The sequence below is a fragment of the Lepus europaeus genome, chromosome 5 (assembly GCF_033115175.1).
Source record: "Lepus europaeus isolate LE1 chromosome 5, mLepTim1.pri, whole genome shotgun sequence".
Taxonomy (NCBI): Eukaryota; Metazoa; Chordata; class Mammalia; order Lagomorpha; family Leporidae; genus Lepus; species Lepus europaeus.
In genome coordinates, this window is record NC_084831.1 from 118,504,854 (window position 1) to 118,521,428 (window position 16,575).

Genomic DNA, 16,575 nt, shown 5'->3' on the forward strand with positions numbered 1-16,575 from the left:
TATCACTAACCTCTAATTCTCTTATTATGCTTTTCGTACTTGATTGAGATAGCCTCTTTCTTCCCTCTATGCACATTTTAAAGACTGTATCCCCCTGTTTACTATCTGCAGTTGTCTTCTTTTTCTTTATACTATTTTATGATAGATTTATTCATGTCCGTGGCTTTTACCTTAACCCACTTTGACTGTAACTGATAAATCTGCCTCCTTCCTGAACTTTAGACTAATATTTACAACTGTCTACATATGCACCTGGAAGTTGTATGAAACAGACTAAATTTCTGTAACAAAAAGACTCAAAATATATAGCTTAAAGAAAAATGCACTTATTTCTTTATCAGGGAAACAGCCCATGGGGAGTGGTCTATGTTAGCAGACAGCCCTGGCCCACGCAGGGACCTGACCGGATGGAGACTGTATTATCTCAGCTTGTGACTTCTGAGGTCATTCTGGTCAGCATCATTCCAACAGTATCAAGGAGGAGGAATAGAAATCTAGGGGTAGGGATTTCTTAAGCAAGTGAGAAAAAAGTCACATTCTACAAACAAGACCTTATTCACCTGCCACTGCTCCACTGCAAGGAGTGACTTGGAAATGAAGTCCCAGTGGAGAGCTGGGCAGTCACACCATAGCTACCATTATGAACAAAATAGGTTTGCTTATACAACTAGCAACCTCTTCCACAGGTATCAACACCTACAAAATGAACTTCACAATTGCCCACATACCAATATTTTCTTCTTACAGTCATTTTCTCTGTTCATCACGATTTGCCCTGCTGCCTCTAACAGAAACCCAAGACTCATCTTAAACTCCACTCCTTCTCACTCCCATTGCTAATATATCATCACATTCTGTCAATGTTCATCTCTATTTCCTTGAACTATGTCCTATTGCTTCCCTCTAGTGCTTTTCTTACCTTTAGATTTCTGAAGCAGTTGCCTAAATGATCCCTACTTGCCTCCAGTCTTGCCATCTTCTCAATAGTTCACTGCCCAACTTCCTGAATGAACTTTCTAGAATACAAACTGAATCATGGGACTTTCAAATCCTTCGGTAGTTACTCAATACTGTTTGCATAAAATCCAAGCTTCCTAGCAAGGATCAGGAAATCCTTTGTGAGTAAGTGCTCAATACATATTCATTGAGTGAACAAATGATCTAGTGCTTGCCTACTTCTCTGGTCTTGTCAGCTACCACTCCTTCACATCTATAGGTGCAAACATATGGAACTTCTTTAAGTTTATGGTCCTGCCCCCAAGCTTTTGCTGGAGCTGCTCCATCTGCCTTCAGTTCCCTCCCTTATCCTTTAAGACTGTTCCTTCAAATATTAGTTCAAATGTTCTTTGTGTCCAGAAGAATGTGTACATACACTATTGTATATATCAGACTCTGCGATAATCTCTTTAAGTGTATCATTTAACATATATCTGTTAGCTATTTTATGTGTATGTATGTCAGGCATAGCCTGGCTGCTCTTCTACAGCATAGTCTTATAGGCAACTTGATATTAAACAGTGCACAAATAAATATAAGTGTAAAATACTAACCGAGGCAGCTGGCATAGTGGCACACCAGGTAAAGCTGCCACCTGTGACACCTGCATCCCATTTCGGTGCCAGTTTGAATCTCACCTGCTCCACTTCCAATATAGCTTTGCTCAAGTGTTTGGGCCCCTGCCACCCATGTGGGACTCCAAAATAAAGCTCCTGGCTTCAGCCTGGCCCAGCCATTGCTGTGTGGCCATCTGGGAAGTGAATCTGTGGATGGAAGCTCTCTCTCTCTCCCTCTCTCTGTAACTCTGAATTTCAAGTAAAATAAATAAAAAGTACCATCTGAGCTTTATAGAGAAAAATTATGGAGCAGTAGGAGACAACAAAGACATATAATTTAGTTTGGGGCTTGGGGACCATGAAAAATGTCTCTGAAGAAATGGCTGTAAGCAGAAACCTGGAGCCTAATTTTGGTACTTGATGTCCTTTTCTTTTCTTTTCTTTTCTTTCTTTCTTAAATTTGACAAAGTTAGTAAGAGATAGAGACAGAGAGAAAGGTCTTCCCTCCATTGGTTCACTCCCCCAAAATGGCCACCATGGCTGAGCCACGCCGATCTGAAGCCAGGAGCCAGGTGCTTTCCCCTGGTCTCCCATGTGGGTGCAGGGACCCAAGCACTTGGGCCATCCTCCACTGCCTTCCCAGGCCACAGCAGAGAGCTGGACTGGAAGAGGAGCCGCTGGGACCAGAGCCCGGTGCCCATATGGGATGCTGGCGCTGCAGGCGGAGGATTAACCAAGTGAGCCACGGCACTGGCCCCAACTTTCTTACCTTCCATTTCTTAACCCACTGCTTTAATCCCTGACTGAGGATTTATGTGTGTGCTGTTCCTTTTCCACAACTGATCTGGCCTGCTGGCAGTAAATGCTACTAATTATTATCTTTTTAAGAAACATTTTTTAAAAGTTTATTTATTTTTGTTTATTTAAAAGGCAAGGAGAGGGAGAGGGAGAGGGAGAGGGAGGGAGGGAGGGAGGGAGGGAGGGAAGGAGGGAGAGAGAGAGAGAGAGAGAGAGAGAGAGAGAGAGAGAGAGAGAGAGAGAGAATTTCCCATTCATAGCTTCACTCCCCAAATAATCACAATGGGTTAGCAGGACTAGGACCAGGCTGAAGTCAGAAGTGCAGAATGCCATCCATATCTTACTTGTGGATGGGAGACCTTGAGCCACCACCTGATACCTCTCATGATCACATTCTCAGGAAGCTGTATTGGAAGCACAGAAGCCCCAAGCCTTGAACTGGACACTCTGATATGGGATATGGGCATTCCAAGCAGCATCTGAATTCACTGTACCACAATGCCTGCCTCTCATTCTTTAAGATTCAGGTCTAGTTTCATCCACTCTGTGAAAATTTTCTTGAATCTCTCAGGCAAAATTAATTTTTGTTCTTTTATTTTTTTTAAGATGTGTTTATTTATTTGAAAGAGTTATACAGAGAGAGAAGGAGAGGCAGAGGGAGAGAGGTCTTCCATCCGCTGGTTCACTCCCCAGATGGCTGCAATGGCTGGAGCTGAGCTGATCCAAAGTCAGGAGCCAGGAGCTTCTTCCAGGTCTCCACGTGGGTTCAGGGGCTCATCGACTATTGCTTTCCCAAGCCATAGCAGAGAGCTGGATCAGAAGTGGAGCAGCTGGGTCTCAAACTAGCACCCATATGGGATGCCGGCACTGCAGGCAGTGGCTTTACCTGCTATGCCACAGTGCTGGCTGCTTTTATTCCCATTTTAAATCTACTTCCATTGTAACACTAATCACCTTGACTATGAGTTCCTTGAGACCAGGACCTATTCTATGCATCCTGCACCCTACTACTATCCTTTTCCCCTGACTTGTTAATTTTTAAATCGATTTATTTATTTATTTGAAAGGTAGAGTTACAAAGAGGGAGAAGTAGAGGCAGAGAGAGACAAGTCTTCCATCTGCTAGTTCACTCCCCAAATGGCCACAATAGCCAGGGCTGGGCCAGACCAAAGCCAGGAGCCAGGAGTTTCTTCTGGGTCTCTCATGTGGGTGCAGGGGCCCAAGCACTTGTACCATCTTCTACTGCTTTCCCAGGTGCATTAGCAGAGAGCTGGATTGGAAGTGGAGCAGCTGGGACTCAAACCAGTGTTCATATGGGATACCAGTGCCATAGGCTGCGGCTTAACTTGCTATGCAACAGCATCAATCCCTATCCTGTTTCCTTTGAATCTTGTTAAGCTTGCTTTTTTTTGGGGGGGGGGGGCAGGTATGAATACCTTTGCTGACTTCAAACATTCTTTGTATAACATGGCTTATAATCCTAAATATTTTTAAATGCGTTTCAGTTGACTAATATCCTTAAAATGTGTCATCTTTAGGTGAATCCAGTTTTGAAGGGATGATCTAACTGTAAGGTAGAGGAAGACCATAAACTCCCTTCTCTAAATTAGATTTCTAATGCCTTTTAAGATTGCATTGAATTTTTTGTAATGAAATAACCATATGAAATCATATTGAGTTGACTGTGAGAGAGTGACTACTGCAAAGCCAATTTTATTTTTGGAATCAAGCAAAGAACTTTACATTTGCCTCTTTTGGAACGTCTTGATTTACTCAGTCTACCAATTCAGCCTGCTAAGATTTTTAAAAATCCAATTCTACTTGAAAATATTTTTATCTTTCCCAGTTTTCTGCTACCTGTGAATTTGATGTATCTTTTCTAGAAATCAGAATCCAAATCATTAACAAAAATGTTAACTAGAGTAGGGTGTAGATAGAATCCTAGCATGATGTTATAAGCTTTCATAAGAAAGATGCTGATTTGTTAATCATTATCTTTAGTTTAAGCAATTATATAATTGCCTATGCACCCAAGATGTCTCCATATTTTCCACAAGGATATTATAAGAGGTAATACCAAATGCCTTATTGAAATTCAGAGATCTACTTTTATGACAATAATATTATAAAAATGAGAGTACTTTTAGTGACCTAAGATGGAATGAACAGTGAACATGAACAAGAAGAAGCACCAGAAACTTACTAGTAATGACTCTCAGGAGACAGGACTTAGAAGAAGTATTTGGAATTAAAGAAATTGGGACAACAGGCAGTAACATGAATGGCTGTAGTTGTGACTACCAGAAAAAAGTTCAAAACGGGGATACAGAGAATAATAGGAATGAATCAAAGGGATGGATTCAACAGAATTTTGCTACAAATCTTCCTGATTTAGGCATTGAAATAACTAAATGGAGTAGATCTTAAGGCTTGAAGAGGTAACTGACTTGTTTGAAGTTTCACAGCTAGAAGTGAAGCTTTGGCATCAACCTAGACATCTCCAAAATGAAAATCCTGGGAGTTTTTACTATACCAGGCTGGTTTGTTTCAGGAAAGTATTTTTAGTGGGAATCATCCCAAAAAAGTGGATCATCTTCAATGAATATGAAAGCTGAGCCTGAAATAGCATTGGCCTAACCTTAAAGTCCTGGTGAAGTTGGAAAGAACAAGGAGAGGTTGAGACACATTCTGAATATAGAACTAAAATAATGAATGACTTTCCCATACAGGGAAAAAGCTTGATCAATGAATTAGTAATTGAAGTTGAGGCTTGGGCTTGAGACACATGGCTCCTTACAGCAGGGTAAGGTTGGTAAGTTGGCAGGTCATGCTGGAACCAGGGAACAAGAAGGCTGCAGAAGTGACAACTACACAGATGCTCTTATTATCGCTTATTTTATAGCCCACTCCAGGCACGGATATTTTGCTTCAGCTTGAGATGTCTCCTCTATGAAGCCTTCTCAGACTCCCCTTGGCAGTTAAATGCTTCACCTTCTAGGCTCTCAGAGATAGGAGCTATACTTTCATATAAGAGTATTCACATTGTGTCTTTAGTTACTTTGAATACTGGTTATTTATTTATTTGTTTTTGTACAGAGATATGAGCTTCTTAAGAGTAAGATTGAGGCCGGCGCCACGGCTCACTAGGCTAATCCTCTGCCTTGCGGCGCTGGCACACCGGGTTCTAGTCCCGGTCAGGGCGCCGGCTCTGTCCCGGTTGCCCCTCTTCCAGGCCAGCTCTCTGCTGTGGCCAGGGAGTGCAGTGGAAAATGGCCCAAGTGCTTGGGTCCTGCATCCCATGGGAGACCAGGAGAAGCACCTGGCTCCTGCCTTCGGATCAGCGCGGTGCGCCGGCCACAGCGTGCCAACCGCGGGGGCCATTGGAGGGTGAACCAACAGCAAAAGGAAGACCTTTCTCTTTATCTCTCTCTCTCACTGTCCACTCTGCCTGTCAAAAAAACAAACAAAAAAAAACAAACAAAGAGTAAGATTGAAACCTTGTATTCTACTACCCTGCTATACCAGCATGGTGCCCAGAATTCAGCAATACTCAGTAGTTTGATAGATATCTTTATAAGTTTAGTGGTTACTGGTAGCAATTCTGGCTTATTTCACAGAATAGTATTTTGTATGATGTATATCTGGTGGTTTATGGAATCAATAGGAAGGCTGAAGAACTTTTTCAGGAAAAATCGGCAGAAAACTAGGAAAGTTAAACAACAGAAAGAGAAATTGAAGAGTTGATTGTGCACAAAAATAGTTTCTACACAAAAGACACTTAATAATAATAATGTGTTTATGAGTCATGGTGTAAGGAACTGATAATGTTTACTATTATTATGTGAGTTGAGTTGGAAGAATATCAAGTTCTCCAAATGGCTGAAGGACCAGCCTATGCGAAGGCTCCTACCTAACAGGGCATATAATGTGTTAAGGGAGTTTCTGGAAACTTGATTCAGCAGGGACATACGGAGGGCAAAGCAGGGATGAAACGTGGCAAAAACTGAGTCTAACAAAGGAGGTCAAAAACCAGACTGGATAAGGCCTTATGTAACTGTATCAGAATCAACTCACTTGGGGGATTTATATAACTATCAGAATCAACTCACTCGGGAGAGGGGGGATGGTGGCTGCTAAATAGGACAAGTGATGTACAGTGCACACAGGTCTGTTGGATTGTGAATTGTTTGAGACCTATTTAATCACAAATGATTGCAATTTCCTTTGAGAATGGAAGGGCAAGCAAACAACTAGTATTTATTGTGTTGATTCCTGAGCACTGTTGAGGACTTATGTGAACAGTAGATAATGAACTTACCTGCAAATCTTGACTATGCCTTTATAAAAGCTTCCAAAGCCAAGACTGCCGAAATGACCCCAGAGTCTGGAGGACTTCCTCATGGAGGACATCCATCGTGAAGTCTCCATGGAAGAGGTAAATGGTAAGTTTGGTTTGAAGAAGGCACCAGCGCTTTGCCTAAGGCCTTCATCTTATCGCGGAGGGAATGAAAGGGAGTGTCGGGCTGATGGTCACATTACATGATTCTGTTAGCTGACTTCTGCTGTAGTACTTTTCCCACTGCATCATGCTGCTGTGACATGTGTATGTTTGTCAGCTTGGCTGAAAGTCAGGGAAAGCAGCACGAACATAGCTCCTGGGGCTATTGGGAGGACTCTCATAAAAACAGCCATCAATTTATAGATGACACCTTGTGAATGCTCTTCAACAATGCCCGTGTATAGGGGTGAGACTCTTTATGAGCTCTGCAAGGCTGAAACTAGCTTGTAAAGAGTGAGGGCAGGGCCCAGACAGCAGACATTCCCGCTGTGGAGCACACATGTATCTACCCGTGGGTCCAGCAGAGGCCACGGCTTGCCAACATCCTGATGAAGGAAATGCAGATGGATTTAAAGAGGCACACTGGATCAGGCCTTTAGCCTAACGGTTAAGATGCCTGAATCCCACACTGGATTTGACAACCACCTCTGGCTTCTGATTCCAGCCCCTTGCCAGTGCAGACCCTGGGAAGTAGTGGTGATGGCTCAATTAATTGTGTTCCCTATCACCCACATGGGAGACCTTAATTGCATTCCCAACTCTCAGCTTCTGGCTCCTACCTTGCCCAGCCCTTGCTGTTGCAGCTATCTGGAGGAGGGTGGGGGAGGGTTCTCTCTCTCTCTCTCTCTCTCTCTCTCTCTCTCTCTCAAGTAAGTTAAAAAATTTAATTAAGAAGCATACTTGTTTTTCTTTTTCAAAAAAAATTATCTGAGAGAGAGAGACAGAGATGTTACATCCACTGGTTCACTCTCCAAATGGCTGCAACAGCTTAGGTCTGGGCCAGGCTGAAGCCAGGAACCAGGTCTTCCACATGAGTGGCAAGGGTCCAAGTACTTGGGCTATTCCCGACTGCCTTCCTGCGCACATTAGCAGGAAACTGAATCAGAAGTGAAGCAGCCAGGACTCAAACTGGCACTGGGATGTGGGCTGCTAGAGTCATAAGTGGTGGCTTCATCAGCTGCACCACAACACTGGCCTCATGCTTGTTTTTTGGCCTTGAGAATAATATATGCTCATTATAGAAAAATTGTAAAATACAGAAAAACGTAAAGAACAAAGTAAATTCTCTTACAGTTTCACCATTTAGACTTCACAATTCATTGCCTTTTAGTGGTTCTATTATATATATGGTGTGCAGGTATGTATATGTATAGATATTGTATAAATGTATATATGTACATATATACATAATATATGTGTTTTTATCTTGGGAAAACACAGACATGTAACACATGACACTCTAGCCATTTTTAACTGTGCAGCTCAGTGGTGTGAAGTACATTGCACATTGTGGTGCAGCCACTACCGCTGTCCATCTCCAGAAAGCTTTTGTCTTCCTAAACTGAGCTCTGTACTTATTATTAACTCCCCATTCCTTCCTACTAGCAGTCACCAGTCCACTTTCTGTATGAATTTGACTGCTCCAGGAACTTCACATAGGTGCAGTCACACTTACTGTACTTGTATTTGTCCTGTTGTGACTGGCCTATTTCATTTAGCATAATGCCCCCAAGATCCATCCATATTGCATCATGTTTCAGAATTTCCTTCCCTTTTAAGACTGAATACTCTTCAGTTGTATGTGTGGCTAGTACATTTTGTTTATCTTTTATCTGTGAATGGAAACTCGGGCTGCTTCCACCTTTTGATTGTGAATAAATGGGTTTCCAAATATCTATTCCTAGATCCTGCTTTCCTTCTTTTGTATATCTATCCAGAAGTGAAATTGATTGATCATATATTAATTCTATCTTTTATGTAACAGAGTTTAAAGTTCATCATACACTCAATTTTGTATCAAACTGTCAGGATTTTTGATGCCATTAGAATCTTAAACGTTATCTTTAATGACTGTCTAACATTCACTCCATTATTTCAGTATCCTATTCTTGTATATGTTGATTACTTCTAAATTTTCACTATTATGATACTGCAATGAACATCCTATTCATAAATCTTGAAGGTTTGTATGATTATTGCCTTAATATGATAAGTTCCCAGAGATACAGTTATTGAGCCAAGAGGTATGAACATTTTAAAAACATGATGTGTATTTGTGAATTTCTTTTCATAAAGTTTGTTCCAATTTACCATCTTTCTTGTAGTGTCTAGTTTATCTTACTCCAAATTTCTCAAAAAGCAGTTCATTATTTTTGAACCCTAGGGTCCCAAGTAACTGGCCCACCAATAGTACATTTCTGGAACTGGGTTCCTGAGAACACTTTCAAGCTGAGGTGGGTACAAGAGGCAGGTTGAAAGGAGGACTTGGGAAGTTTTATTTGAGGAAAAAAATAGGAACTTGACAGTGTCTTGTGTGAGATAATAGGAATACATTGGTGAGGGTAATAGGGCAGGGCACAGATTAGAGAACAGAGAGCGTGGGGCACCAGTATTTGTTGAGCGCCTCTGTATGAAAGATGCTTTATCTAAACCATTAATATCCTCATTTTCCAGTGGGGAAACTAAAACCCAAGATGAATCTCAGGTCCAAAGTCACACAGGTGGGAGGGAGCAGAGCTAGGGTTTGACCCACGTTTCTGATTCTCTGACACCAGGCATTGGCATTGGCATCTTTCCAGAACCTCATCATGTCCTTGAAAGATGATCAGAACTCAGAGATACAGGAGGGACAGACAAGTTTCAAGGTCAAAACTAAGCAATCTTGGCATAGATACATTTTATTAGTTCCTGGGAGAGGTTAGGTGGCCACTCTGTATCAGGAGAATGAAAGATCCCTCCATTTCATGGATTGTCAAATTCTCCTATGTAGAAATGTGGGCCGAGCACTTGTGGCATGCCTCTGAATTGGACAAACCTTAATTTCAACTGATACCACAACTCACACCAGGGCCTCTTCAGGCCCCATAACCATCCTAGGAGAGGTACTTACATAAGAGTGTAGAACAGAACAATCAACAGATTAATCTGATAGTAAAACCCTAGAGAGGAGGCAGAAAGCCACAACCAGTTAAGTGAGAAAGAGCAGGTCATATATGGAAAAAGCACAAATCTGTGGTTTACTTCAGATTACTGCATTGCTGCTTCATTTTGGGTTAACTAATACCCTATGTTATGTGAAGGTGTGTCTAAATTTTTCATTGATTGTAGTAAGGTGGTGCAATTAAATTTTACAACACCTATTCATAAGACAAACATTTCAACAGAGGGTATAGTTACTGATCTTATCATGAAACAGGTGGTAATTAGAGCAGTGAGTTCCTGCCTGATGTATCATGGAAAATAGAAGTGGGCTTTAGTTGTCTGCTTTAGAAGGGCAACTCTGTATTTGTTGTGAGTGACAGACTAAAAAAGATTCCTGATAAAATGACAGAGGATGTTTTGAGAGGAGGGTGGTTCTGACCACGGTGAGTAGAGTTCTGTCAGACATCTTTCTTTGTGCCAGAGAATGCGGCCCAAACAGCCATTTGCTGGGTTGATGATGGCTGTAGTAGAGCCATCTGAAATCATATTAAGCTAAGCTTAGCTTAGGGGGTATCCACAGGAAGAGGCATGGGCTTTTGTACTCCAAGTTAAGACTCCTTGGTTATTTCAATGTTCTTCACATTATGTATGTTGACTTCACAGTGGAACCTTGATGGAGAGACTAGATCTGGTTCATTTTACAATATGGCAGCACAGAATTGGTGCTCATAAACTCATAGTATTATAAGAATCAAAGGGGAAACCTGTTAAGTGAAATGGACACTATAAGAAACAATGATCTGATCAGCTCTTGTCCTGACTTTAGATGTACAATGTAATACTTTATCCTTTTTAGTATTTGTTGTTGTTGTTGTTGTTCTAGTACTAGTGGTTGAACTCTGTAATTAACACACAATTACTCTTAGGTGTTTAAATTTTAACTGAAAGGTGATCCCTGTTAAATTTAAGAGTGGAAAAAGAGGGGGAGGAGATGTACAATTTGGGACATGCTCAATCAGACTTGCCGCAAATGATGGAGTTAGAAATGTGCCAGGGGTTTCCAACACAATCCCATCAAGGTGGCATCTACCAATGCCATCGCACTAGTCCAAGTGATCAATTTCAGCTCACAATTGATGGCTCTGATAGGTCTAAGAGTCAAAGGGATCACACAAACAAGACAAGTGTCTGCTAATACTAACTGATAGAATCAAAAAGGGAGAGAAAGATCCAACATGGGAAGTGGGATACACAGCAGACTCATAGAATGGCAGATGTCCTAAACAACACTCTGGCCTCAGAATCAGCCCTCAAGGCATTCGGATCTGGCTGAAGAGCCCATGAGAGTATAGTAGGCATGGCAAGCCAAGATATCATGGAAAAAAAAAAAAAGACCTAAATGAATGATCTCTGTGAGTGAGATCCCAGTGGAAAGAACGGGGCCATCAAAGAAGGAGGTACCTTTCTCCGAAGGGAGGAGAGAACTTCCACTTTGACTATGACCCTGTCGGAATAAGATCAAAGTCAGCGAACTCAAAAGGCTTCCATAGCCCTGGCAACTCATGACTAGAGCCTAGGGAGATTACTGACGCCATGAACAGGAGTGTCAAATTGTTAAGTCAGCAACAGGAGTCACTGTGTACTTACACCCCATGTGGGATCTGTCCTTAATGTGTTGTCTAATGTGAAGTGATGCTATAACTAGTACTGAAACAGTATTTTTATACTTTGTGTTTCTGTGTGGGTACAAACTGATGAGGTCTTCACTAATTATATACTGAATCGATCTTCTGTATATAAAGAGAATTGGAAATGAAAAAAAAAAAAAACAACCTGGTGTTAAATTGGAAATGGCATAGAAAATTAATTAATTTTTTTAAAAAAACTATTATGTAGGATCTCTGTCTTTAATGTGCTGTACATTGTTATTTAATGCTATAATTAGTACTCCAATGGTAGTTTTTTCACTTTATGTTGCTATATGGGCAAACTGTTGAAATCTTTACCTAATATGTACTAAACTGATCTTCTGTATATAAAGAGAATTGAAAATGAATCTTTATGTGAATGGAAGGGGAAAGGGAGCGGGAAAGGGGAGGGTTGCGGGTGGGAGGGAAGTTATGGGAGGGGGGAAGCCATGGTAACCCATAAGCTGTACTTTGGAAATTTATATTCATTAAATAAAAGTAAAAAAAAATCAGCATGTAACTCAGATTTTTACTATTTGTGTTGATATTTGGGGTCAGGATTGAAAAAATATGGTGGATTTCAGCCTTGCTTAGGAATTTCCCCTGTCAATGGTGACTTTCCAGTGGAATAAAAGAAAATAAAACCCCAAAATGAGTGTACCATGATTCAGTATGTCATGTGACATTGCGCGCGCGCGCGCACACACACACACACACAGTTTTTCTTGTTAGCATGGATCAGATATTTCTAGTTTGATAATGTTCCTTTCTAAGTCAATAGCTGCAAATGGTTGACTGTGTCCTCTCTGATCACATATACCCTCCATTCCTTTAGAAAAATGAACCAATTAGAGACCCATTCTCTACCTTCTCCCTAACTAACAGCCTTATAATCTAAGACGGAGAAAGAGGAAGCTGATTTTGTCACTATGGACAAGATAAGGGCTTGGGAGTAAAGGGGGAAGCTTGGTGGTACACTGATACATATAGAATAACACTCTGTTGGGTTTTCTTTGATGTGGGAATCCCACAATGAAGCCAGAACAGCTGCCAATAGCCATAAGTATTGTCATGGGGAAAAGTCCAGCCTGCCATAATCTGGGTCAAAATCTGTCTGATGAGAACTGTTTGTATCTTTTTTTCCTTCTTCAAATATTCCTTGCTTTATAAATGACTGGCCTTAAAGAATGCTTCATTCAATTCTTAATATTGATTGAGGACTTACCATGCAATGTGTCAGGCCATTCTAAATGCATGGAACTTTAGAGATGAGATAATTAAGGCAGGCATACCTTGATCAAGTTCATTCTTATAAGGTCCACAGCTGCAATTTGAACTGTAGTGAACTTGTTCCCTTACACACAATACTAACCGCCAGAGTATACTAACATGTACTGCTCCAAATCACTGAAAGTAATTCAGGGATGCTATTCTGTGCTCATACATACAGGCATGATTTGCATGCAGGTATAATTTACATGATTTTGCAGATAGATGTACAATTTATAGATACTTATATATCATTTGCACAGACATGTTTTCAAATAGATATTTCTATGGGGATTAGCATATAGAAGATGGTCTGGTGGTTAATAATAATGGTTATCTCTGGGCAGTAGTATTGCTGGTCTTTTTCTGAATTCATTTCTTTGCTTGTGTCTTTTATGGTATTTCCATGCTAAGTATATAATGTAACTAAATTTCTTCATTGAAAAAAGCATTTGTTTCTTTATTTAGCACATTAAAAAAATATGTATCAATTAGTCCCTGCCTGCTCAGGACAGGATTATACAAAGTCCAGGCAAAACCTTGGGTCTATAACTGCTCCAGGCTGCCTCCTTGCCTGGGGCTTTTCTTTTCTGGATGGAGGATCAGAGACTTCCAATGGCCTGTGTTACTGTGTTGGCCTTCAGGCTGCTCTCTGAGAAGCACGCCTCCCTGAGTTGGCTGCATCTCATCACTTTGTGGTGTCAGCTCTTTTCTAGAGAATCCCTAGATAAATTGGAACCAGTGCCCCTCCACATTTCACCCTGAGCCTTGGGGTTCAAGACTACATTAAGTACCTTGGGATGGGGTGCCTTGGCCTAGACAGATGCTTAGTGCTGTCAGAAGAAAGTCCAGGGGTCAGTTTCTGCCATGGTGGATAAGAGGTAAGTCTGCCTTGAAAATTTAGTCTTGTCTGTCTGACAGGCCCCACACCCTCACCCTCAGCCCATCTCCAAGAACTGGGCCTTATAAATCTGTTATCTTCTCATTACTCATTCAGACACCAGAGGCTTTTTTTCTCCTATGGTAAATGGAACTATGTAAGAATAGGAGCCCAAACGCTGCTCACTCTGTGGAGATGTGGCAAGGGAACCACTGTTTATGGCTTGCAGCTCCTGTATAATTGGGGAACACTGAGGACATGCCGCACACAGTGGAGTGGCCTGCATACACAGTGCTGGCAGAAGAACCCAGTGTTTCTGTGAGTGGCCAGCACACTGGTAGGCCATAGCCTTGCTCTCAGGACCTCTAGAAGTACACAGACTGCTGTTTTCTTCACTGAAGAGGAAGAGTCACAGACTGTTTACCTCCCTTGCCCCTCCTTAGGGACGGCTCCAGAAATGTGCATTTTCTGGTGAAGTAATAAGGTACCCACAGGATGACTTCTACACAGTGGAGCAAGGCTTGGCAAATGATGTTGCTGTATAGTTGCTGGGAGCCATTTGCCAGTGAGAGTGGCTCCCTTAAACATTGAAGTATATGTGCACACCCTCAGCCCTGTGGCTCAGAGAATCCTGGGTGGGTCATTGTTGTGGTTTCAGGATCCCTTTCTCTGGGGGCTGCTGTGCTCCAAGCCATACCACTGAGCCTACCCCTTTCTAATACCATCTTCCCATTTCAACAAAAGCAGATTTCCTTCAGGAACTCCTTTAGAGGCATTAGTTTTAGCTGCCAACAGGGGGCAGAAGTGCAGTAGATGTGATATTCAAATTGTGATGGAAAATTGATATTAATGAGAAAACTATGGATTTCATTTTTTTGCAGCAAAATAAATTTTCCTTACAATTCAATTTTCTACTAACTTTTTGAAATACCCTCAAATACCTTTTCTCTGCAGAGGTGGGACACTGCCTGCTAGAAGAGACTTGCTGAGCCTTTGGAGTGTGGTTTCAGCCCTGAGTATCCCTGAGGAGAGGGCCACTTTACAACTATGGCCAATGTGACTGGTGCCCTGTAATTAGGTGAATATGTATTTATTATAGTCACATCTTTCTGTTGAATTGATACCTTAATCATTACATAGTGCCCTTCTTTGTCTCTTTTAACAGTTTTTGTGTTAAAGTCTATTTTGTCTGATATTAGGATGGCTACACCAGCTCTTTTTTGGTTTCTGTTAGTATGGAATATCTTTTTCCATCCTTTCATTCTGTATGCATCTTTGTTGGTGAGATGTGTTTCTTGTAGGCAGTAAATAGATTTTTTTTTCCCATTCAACCAGTCTGTATCTTTTAACTGGAGAGTTGAAGCCATTTATATTCAAAGTGATTATTGATAAGTAATGACTTGGCCTTGCCATTTTTTCCATAAATATTCCAATTGTTTACTTTGAGTTTTCTTTGTACTTTTACTGGGAGCTTTTCTGCCTTCACCTTCTTGCATAGCAATAACCATGTTTCTGTGTTTCTGTGCATAGCTCATCCTTAAGGTCTTTGTGTAAGGCTGGATGAGTGCTGACAAATTCTCTCAATTTCTATTTTTTATGGAAGGCCTTTATTTCACCTTTATTCATAAATGAGAGCTTTGCAGGGTACAGTATTCTGCGTTGATGGTTTTTTTTCTCTTAAGACTTGGACTATGTCTTGCCATTCTCTCCTATCCTATAGAGTTTCTGATAAAAAGACAGCTGTGAGTCTAATTGGAGATCCTCTGAAAGTAATCTGGTGTTTCTCTCATGCACATTTTAGAATCGTTTTTTTTTTTTTTTTTTATGTTTTACTGTGAAGAGTTTGACTACAATGTGTCATGGTGAAGATCTTTTCTGGTCATGTCTATTAGGAGTTCTGTGTGCTTCCTGTACTTTGATGTCCCTTTCTTTCTCCAAATTAGGGAAGTTTTCTGTAATTATTTCACTAAAAAATCTATTCTCTTTTTGTATGCCTTTAGGAACTCCTAAGACCCATATGTTGGGTCAATTGATCTTCTTCTCCTCCTCCTCTTCCTTCTCCCTCTCTCCTTCCCCGACCCCCTCCTTCTCCTCCTTCTTCTTATTTTGTCTGACTAAAATTTCCAGAGATTTGTCTTTTAACTTGGATATTCTTTCTTCTGCCTCATTGATTCTGTTGTTAAGGCTTTCCACCATATTTTTTATTTGTTCTATTGAATTCTTCATTTCAAATATTTCATTTTGATTTCTCTTTAAAATCTCAATTTCATGAAAAGAATTTTCTTTCATGTCATGTACGGATTTCTTTAGTGCATGGATTTGCTTCTGATTACTTCTAAGTAATCGTATGATCAATTTTTTTACTTCCATTTATGGATTTTCTTGAGACACTTCATCTTCACATTATAGTATTGAAGTATTGTGTTTCTTTGGGGATGTCTTGTTGTTTTCTTTATTCTTGTTTCTTTAATTGCTGCATTTATTTTTAGGCATTTGAGGAGATACTTGTTTATTTTTTTGCCTGTGGTGGCTTTTATCTCTGAATTCTGCCTCTGTAACTTAGTGGAGTATCCGCTCTTTCAGTGAACATCCTTAGGCCTGTGCTGGGTGTGGCCAGGGAGCTTTGTTCAGTGCTCTGGGGTGAGGGGAGTGTCCAGGGAGACCCTGAAATTGGGTGTGGTAAACCTCTCTCTCTCTTTTTATTTTATTTTATTTATTTATTTTTTTATCAGAGGTGAGGTTTGTTCAGCTCTATTGCCATAGTCTCACGCTCACCTTCTCTCCTCTATGGAGATCAATGCCTGGGTGCTAGCCCCAGTGTGTACAGTATTCATCCGTGCTGCAACAAGAACTACACAAAGGATCTGTACAGTCCTTGGTGCGAGCAGATCCTGAATAATGACCCTC